We start from the raw sequence: 8563 nt of genomic DNA on the forward strand, positions 1-8563 counted from the left end.
TGAAAGTCCAGCATTTGAGTTTGCGATGGCAAAACATGACAACCAAAGTCTGATTTAATAATGACAAACCAGCAGTAGAAGCATCATAACATCGAGAAAACTGGACAGTTAAACATTTTTTCTTTATAACATTAAAAACAATAATTGTTTGATGATCTGAAACATTTAAGTGTGACAAACATACAAAAAATGGAAATCAAAAAGGGGGCAAATGCTTTTTGACATTAGGAGGCTGAAGGGTAGCACTGTATTTATGAAGAATTACAAACAACAATTAGTTGATGCTTAAAGCTGGTTTATTTAATTAATATCCAATTTATTTCCAATTTGTGTCGAATTTATCTGTGTTAACATGTTGTTTTAGGTCTGATTGAAGGGCTAATGTGATGGTAAGGTGTCCGCGGCTCCATTTTGAAAAATAGTAATAACTTGACGCAGATTACTTGATGGATTTTAAGCAAAATTGTGCCCAAGTTCAAGACCATATTCATTGGTTGTTTTTGTTGTTGTTACTTTTTTTTGGGGGGGGGGGGGGGGGGGGTTCACAAGAATTGCTACTTCCACGAGAATTTTGGCCACAATTAGACAATTCCCTATGAACAAGCATTTAGCAACCCCCCATCTAGGGAGTTTGTTCTTGATGTGATGACCTCTGGTTGATTTATAATGTAATTTCTACCTCTTTTGCAGACTATTACTAGATTCCTGCCCTTGAAATACTTCAGAGGCACTGCGGTTCCAGAACTCCCTCTATCCCTGCATAGTTTATGGTTCATGATGATGATGTCTTTTGAAAACATTATCTCAGTCACCTAAATTTTGTGAGCCATTCTTCATCAAAAAAGAGTTTGTCATTTGGCAGTTTTTGGGTTGGTTTTTTTTGTTTGTTTTTTGCCTTTCCAACATTAAATTAAAAGTTTGGGACTGTAGTGGCATGGGGCAGCCTGAAGGATCTGCTCTTTTGAGAAGTTAATCTCAATTAAGTCTTTACTGTTGACTGAACTGTTGATTATCAATGAAAGCAGAAGGACTGAGTTTGTGATATATGTGCAGTAAAATATATTTTTAGTGACATGGTTCTATTCTGGGAGCTCTCCAGTCATGCATGCATGGAGAGACTAAGGTGGCAGGAGCAGCATATAAACCACAGCACAGAACATATGACCAGAAAATTATGCTTAAGTTCCTGGAGGTGGGTTACAAAGTGGCTTGCAGGTTGCTGCACCTGTGGACTGACTAAACCGGCATTAATGCCTTTCCCAATGTAATAGTTGCCATTTGGATGAGTATCAGCTTGCACAGGCAATGAGGTTAGCTCACTGTCAATGATTGTGGCTGAGCCTGCCTGAACCAATGTTATGACTGATGGTCAGTAAAAGCTTCTTTTTAGTAGAGCAGATTTCTTTGCAGGAATGTTCCAAACTATTGAACAGTACAAAATAATCTGTTTTCCCACAATTTGTTTGAATGATTTGTTTGAATCTTTTTTTCCCCTCTGTGCACACAAACACATGCACTGCTACTACCATACCTATTCCCTCTGCTCTCCTGGTTATTAAAATTCATTTGACTCACAGCTGTCATAAAAGCATGTTGTCACACTATGGCTATGTAGCTGGTTATATAAAAATGACTTACATCCTTCATTCTGTTCATTGACGCCATAGTGGACCAGCTTTTATATAGTATGTAGTATATACCTTATTTTTTATTTATTAATTTCTGGGTTTGTTCGATTTTGTTTTTTTCCCTACATTAGATAACATCAAAATAGCATTGTGAAAAATAACAATGTTGCCATTTTTGTTATTTGCGTGTTGTAATCTTTATGAAAAAACTATAAAAACACATTTTAATCTTTCCAGTTTGTGATTGCGTAGAATTTTCAAATCAATATCATGGTTGCATCTACTGAAATTCTCTGTTAGGTTTAAATATCAGTGACCTTGACTATAAAGTCAGAGGTCAACTTTTCTGAAAATCAGAGGAGTTCCACATTTATAACATAGGTATGTCTACTAGGAGGCTGAAGGGTAGCACTGTATTTGTAAAGAATAACAAACAACAATTATTATTCAATTTATTTATTGATTGGTTTCCAATTTCAAATTTATCTACGTTAACATGGTGTTTTAGGTGTGATTGAAGGACTAATGTGATGGTAAGGTGTCCGCTGCTCCGATTTGAATATTGGTAAGAACTTGACACAGGTTTTAAGCAAAATGTGCCAAAGTTCAAGATCATATTCTTTTGTTGTTTTGGTTATTGTGGTTTTTAAGGCTTTTTAAAAAATTTTTTCACAAGAATTGCTAGTTCCGCTAGAGTTTTGGCCATCCCATCAATCAGACAAGCAAGCATTTAGCGACAGTGGGAAGGAAAAACTCCCTTTTAAAAGGAAAGAACCTTCAACAGAACCAGGCTCAGGAGGGGAAGCCATCTGCCGCGACTGGTTGGGGTGGGGGGAGTGAAAATAAAAACAAAAGCCAAAGTGATCATTATTGGAGCAGCTTAATTAGTTTTTGCAGTGTAATTTGCTGTTAATATCGTTTTCCAACCTCAGTTTGTGTTTTTGTCACTTTTGCCCGGGGTCAAAGAAGCAATGCTGGAGATTGCTTCTGTGTTCTCTTTTAGTGTCAATACACGGGAGCCTCTTAGAGAGGCCAGGGTTAAAAAAGGGATGCCGGAGAAGCTCCGAGGGTGTTATCCGCTGGTTTGCATCCAAGGCCAACATCTGTTTAATAAGGGTGACAAATAAATGTTGGCCATTTTCAGGTCCTCTTCCAACCTTCATTATCTGTTCGAGGTCATCAAGACGCTTGAGTTTAATACATCAAGTCTCCGGGGATTGATATTCTGTCTCGTATTTAAATTGTCTTTCGGTGTTAAATGTCCAGCGCTGTTGGTTGTAGCTGTCTTTAATGAAATAGTCATCAGTGTAGATACTAAAGTCAAGAACAGAATCTGGGAGCTGAACCTGAGTTTGCATGATGAATTTCAATAAATCATAATCACTATTTCCAGGGTAAAGTGGGACCCCTGTAGCAAGCTCCACAGCTACCAGCCCCAGAGACCACATATCAATTGCTTCATTATATGGAAGGCCAAGCACAACCTCAGGTGCATTACAACCAGCAGTACCCACACAATCATTAGGATTCACCTCAGACGCAGGACATGCGAGGCCAAAGTCAATAAGTTTAACTTTCACTCATAGCGGTTCACAACCATGATTTTTCCAGGTTTGAGTCAGCGTGCACTATTCCCAGAGAACCCAGGTGGGACAGAGCATTTGTGAGTTTACGTAATATTGGCCTGAATTCTCTTTTGGGGAGACCCTGGTTATTCTGGCCATGTATGTAGTCCCACGGGCATTGATCAAGGAGTCCAAAATTTAAGCAAACCCGCTCTCCGTCTTGGAAAAAGCCGTTCCATTTAACAATGTTGGGGGCATCTGGATCCAACCTTCGCACCTGCTCCAGGATGAAAATCTCCAGTTCTATTCCATTCTATAATCAGCAGACCTGTGAAAAGTACACATATGATTGTGGAATTTGAATAAAATATTTTGATATGTGAGTGAGATATTTAACTTTCTGTATTCAAAGTTTCATCAAGATCAGTCTTCTCATCTAGGATTAAATAAGGAACACACATACATAAAATCCTTGTAGTATGACGATTACTCTTAGAAAAATGGTCCAAAGGCATAACACTGCATGATGATATTTCAGTTTAAACATGGATAAAAAAAGACATTAATCTCATGCAGATTTGGGTCTTGAACTAGAGCAATGATGCTGGAGAAGACTAGCTGTTGGCCTGCTCATTAAGAATTATTGTGGAAATTAAAAATCATAGTGATTTAATGGTCATGAAAATGTGATTGGAATGTGACTGGAATTTATAAATCTATATATAATATTTTAATTTCACAGATCATGAAAACCAAATAAATTGATCAAACATGGAACATATTTTTGTAATTCCAATCTAATGAAAAGGTGTCAGAATATATTTTAATATAATGTTTCCTGTTTTGTATCCATGAGGGCATCATTTGATGGATTGACTGCAATGGCATTCATCTATTCTATGAGAAACATTTCCATGCCATTCCAATGAGATGTCACATCTCACATTCAGCTTGTCAGCCTCTAATTGAGTCTCTGTGATAAGAAGCGCAGAGTGCAGACAGAGGAGGAGCAATCGATCTCTCCTCTGTGGTCACAAGTGTAAATGTTTAGATGTATAGCCATGTTACTTCCCATGTTAACTTGCACATCCATTAGAAGGAGCCAGCAGGTCTATAGACTCCCTCTGACCTGTTGGGCTTTTATCAGTGGGAGACTCTGCACCTGGACTCACATGTTTGTGTGTGTAGGTGTGATGAGTATGGATCAGTTCACAAGTGAGGGGAAAATTGTGCATTTTCTCTATTACACAGTGAAAACTTTGATTTGTTTTACAGAATTATGGGTGTATATCCAAGTGTGACTTCCTTTGTGATTGTTTTTATGTCACAGGTCAGAACTGGGAGACACTAGAAGGTCGATGGGATCGTGACATAACCACCACAACCGTCTCCCAACACACACATGCGTACACACACACACTCCTCTCTCCCATAAGGAATGCCATTTTTCAGTCTGATGCTGACTTTCCTGTTTGAATTAGAGGTGCAAACATCAGTCTACTGTGATAAATTGTGTTTATCCAGGGCCAAAGGATCAAGGCGACTGTAATATAGTGTAAATTGATGAAGAAACAAAGAGAGGCACAACAAATGAGAGTGGAAAAAAATCCCAATGAAGTCAACATTGTATTTTGGCTGCTACAGAGAAAGGACAAAGAAGCTGAATGTGAAGCAGAAACAAAGGGATGGATGGGTTTTAGCTTGAGTCAAAGAAGAGCAAGGCATGGGGGCATTAAGAGTGTCTGGAGGCCACACTTATCTCTTTCAGTGAGAGGAATGTGTACACTCACAGAGAGAAAATTAAGGTGTGCCTTTAAGGAGAAGCACGAACAAATCAATGAGCAGTTTAGCACCACTGGTCAAAGGGGTGCAGGATACTTTTGGGGTAAGACACCGGCTCTCGACTGTTTTCAAGTGTCACTTTTTGTACATGTGCATGTGGGGGTATGCACTATGTACTCTAGCTGCAGGGGGGAAATTAGGTGTGAACATACACCCACACACATGCTCAATCATCATCCCCCATCCTTCAACCACTAGAACACCCCACCTCAGCAGGTCTGCCTGCCCAACTGCCTGGAACCTATTTTATTGGGGAGAAAAGAGCATGTAGGGGGTGTTTAATGACTGAGTGGCAGGGTGTCCTTAAGCCACACGTGGGTGTACGTGAAAGATCACCATCCCCCTGAATGAGGATTTGTCTTTGTTTCAGGGAGAAGAGGTGAAGGATTCTGGTCTTTAAATAGTAAACCGCCTTCAAACAATCCATACAGTTCGCAGCATTTTACACAAAAAAAGAATGAATAAAAATATGAATAAAAAATAATATGAATATATATATATATATAAAGAAATAACAAACCATCAAATCATCCTGTTACCTCTCAAAACCACCAGCCAATTTAAACTTAACTTTTCCTCTCAAACCATGAACCTTTCTTGCTATCTTATATTCAGACTGCACTTCTACTTTTTTTTTTTTTTTTTAATAAAGCTGTTTTGTTAAAGAAGAAGAGAACTTTTAGTAACTCTGCCTACTTGGATTGAATTGTACTGTGAGCTTTGTTAAGGGGTCCACTGCAGCACTACAGGATTAGAGTCAAGCTAAATGCTTCCTTCACTAATGTAATAATTTCTCTTACTTCTGTTTTCAGTTTGAGCATTTATTACAATATAATTAGGCATAAATAACCTATTGCAATCATAGACAGTGAGACAAAAATGCTTTTGTCTTCCACCATGTCAAATCACTGGCGTACCTTTTTGGAGTGTAAACAAAGTGTATGCATTGGTGTTCTTGGCTATGCCATAAAAGCAGGTCTTTAATGGGGCGATCGTGGCTCAAGAGTTGGTAGTTCGCCTTGTAATCGGAAGGTTGCCGGTTCGAGCCCCGGCTTGGACAGTCTCTGTCGTTGTGTCCTTGGGCAAGACACTTCACCCGTTGCCTACTGGTGGTGGTCAGAGGGCCCGGTAGCGCCAGTGTCCGGCAGCCTCGCCTCTGTCAGTGCGCCCCAGGGTGGCTGTGGCTACAATGTAGCTTGCCATCACCAGTGTGTGAATGGGTGGATGACAGGTTGTGTAAAGCGCTTTGGGTCCTCAGGGACTAGAAAAGCGCTATACAAACACAGGCCATTTAATGTTCTTATAAAATTCCCTTCACATTACCACATTTATTGTTGTATTTTGAGTTGTAAGGTTATGATTTGATTTTGGACCTCTCAAGTCTTTATTATCATGAACATAGATCACTCATTTTCTTAGCTATGAAATTATGCTATCTATATTTATTTGTTGTTTTATACATATACATATACATATAAAAAAATTTCCCCACACGCCCCTGTGGGCAGTCAATCCTTCAAGCTCGGGTCCTCTACCAGAGGCCTGGGAGCTTGAGGGTCCTGCGCAGTATCTTAGCTGTTCCTGGGCCTGCGCTCTTCTGGACAGAGATCTCCGCTGTTGTTCCCAGGATCTGCTGGAGCCACTCGCCTAGCTTGGGAGTCACTAATGCTCTGATTACCACTGGGACCACCATCACCGTCACCATCCACATCTTCTCGAGCTCTTCTCTGAGCCCTTGGTATTTCTCGAGCTTCTTAACATCCTTCTTCCTGATGTTGCTGTCATTCGGAACCGCTACATCGATCACTACAGCCGTCTTCTCATGTTTGTCTACCACCACTATGTCCGGTTGGTTAGCCACCACCATTTTGTCCGTATGTATCTGGAAGTCCCACAGGATCTTAGCTCGGTCATTCTCCACCACCCTTGGGGGCATCTCCCATTTTGACCCCGGGACTTCCAGGTTATACTCGGCACAGATGTTCCTGTACACTATGCCGGCCACTTGGTTATGGCGTTCCATGTATGCCTTGCCTGCTAGCATCTTGCACCCTGCTGTTATGTGCTGGATTGTCTCTGGGGCATCTTTACACAGCCTGCACCTGGGGTCTTACCTGGTGTGATAGACCCCAGCCTCAATGGATCTTGTGCTCAGAGCTTGTTCTTGTGCTGCCATGATTAGTGCCTCTGTGCTGTCTTTCAGTCCAGCTTTGTCCAGCCACTGGTAGGATTTCTGGATATCAGCCACCTTCTCTATCTGCCGGTGGTACATACCGTGCAGTGGCCTGTCCTTCCATGATGGTTCCTCGCCTTCCTCCACTTTCTTGGGTTTCTGCTGCCTGAGGTAATCACTGAGCACGCTGTCAGTTGGGGACATCTTCGTGATGTATTAGTGGATGTTCCTTGTCTCATCCTGGACTGTGGTGCTGACACTCACCAGTCCCCGGCCCCCTTCCTTCCGCTTAGCGTACAGCCTCAGGGTGCTGGACTTGGGGTGAAATCCTCCATGCATGGTAAGGAGCTTTCTTGTCTTGATGTCAGTGGCTTCTATCTCCTCCTTTGGCCAGCCTATTACCCCAGCAGGGTACCTGATCACGGGCAGGGCGTAGGTGTTGATAGCCGGATCTTGTTCTTACCGTTCAGCTGACTCCTCAGGACTAGCCTGACCCTCTGCAGGTACTTGGTGGTTGCAGCTTTACTAGCGGCCTCTTCATGGTTCCCATTCGCCTGCGGGATTCCCAGGTACTTGTAACTGTCCTCTATGTCTGCAATGTTGCCTGCTGGTAGTTTGATCCCCTCCGTTCTGACTACCTTCCCTCTCTTTGTTACCATCCGACTACACTTCTCCAGCCCGAACAACATTCCGATGTCATTGCTGTATATCCTGGTAGTGTGGATCAGTGAATCGATGTCTCGTTCACTCTTGGCATACAGCTTGATGTCATCCATGTACAGGAGGTGGCTGACAACTGCTCCATTCCGTAGTCGGTATCCGTAGCCAGTCTTGTCAATTATCTCACTGAGGGGGTTCAGGCCTATGCAGAACAGCAGTGGGGACAGAGCATCTCCTTGGTAGATCCCGCACTTGATGGTGACTTGTGCTATGGGCTTGAGGTTGGCCTCCAGTGTTGTCCGCCACATCCCCATTGAGTTCCTGATGAAGGCTCTCAGGGTCCTGTTGATCTTATATAGTTCTAGGCATTCCAGTATTCAGCTGTGGGGCATTGAGTCATAGGCCTTCTTGTAATCAATCCAGGCAGTGCACAGGTTGGTCAGTCTGGTCCTGCAGTCTCGGCTGACTGCTTGGTCTGCCAGTAGCTGGTGTTTTGCGCCTCTGGTATTCTTGCCCATCCCTTTCTGTGCCCCGCTCATGTGTTGACCCATGTGCCTGTTCATCTTAGCCGCTATGATGCCTGACAGGAGCTTCCACGTGGTGCTGAGGCAGGTTAATGGTCGGTAGTTGGAGGGGACCGGTCCCTTCTGGGGGTCCTTGAGGATCAGGACTGTCCGGCCTTCGGTTAGCCATTC

General features: G+C 42.4%; 1 pseudogene; it reads right to left on the reverse strand.

The window, feature by feature from the left end:
- Positions 1–3218: 3218 nt before the first annotated feature.
- Positions 3219–7547, reverse strand: LOC147314012 (uncharacterized; annotated as a pseudogene).
- Between the last annotated feature and the right edge of the window lie 1016 nt (positions 7548–8563).

Source organism: Aulonocara sp. 'chitande type north' Nkhata Bay, linkage group LG14 (assembly GCF_057382095.1).
Source record: "Aulonocara sp. 'chitande type north' Nkhata Bay isolate Kocher_YH1m ecotype deep benthic linkage group LG14, A_spYH_male_GT1.1, whole genome shotgun sequence".
NCBI classification, from domain to species: Eukaryota; Metazoa; Chordata; class Actinopteri; order Cichliformes; family Cichlidae; genus Aulonocara; species Aulonocara sp. 'chitande type north' Nkhata Bay.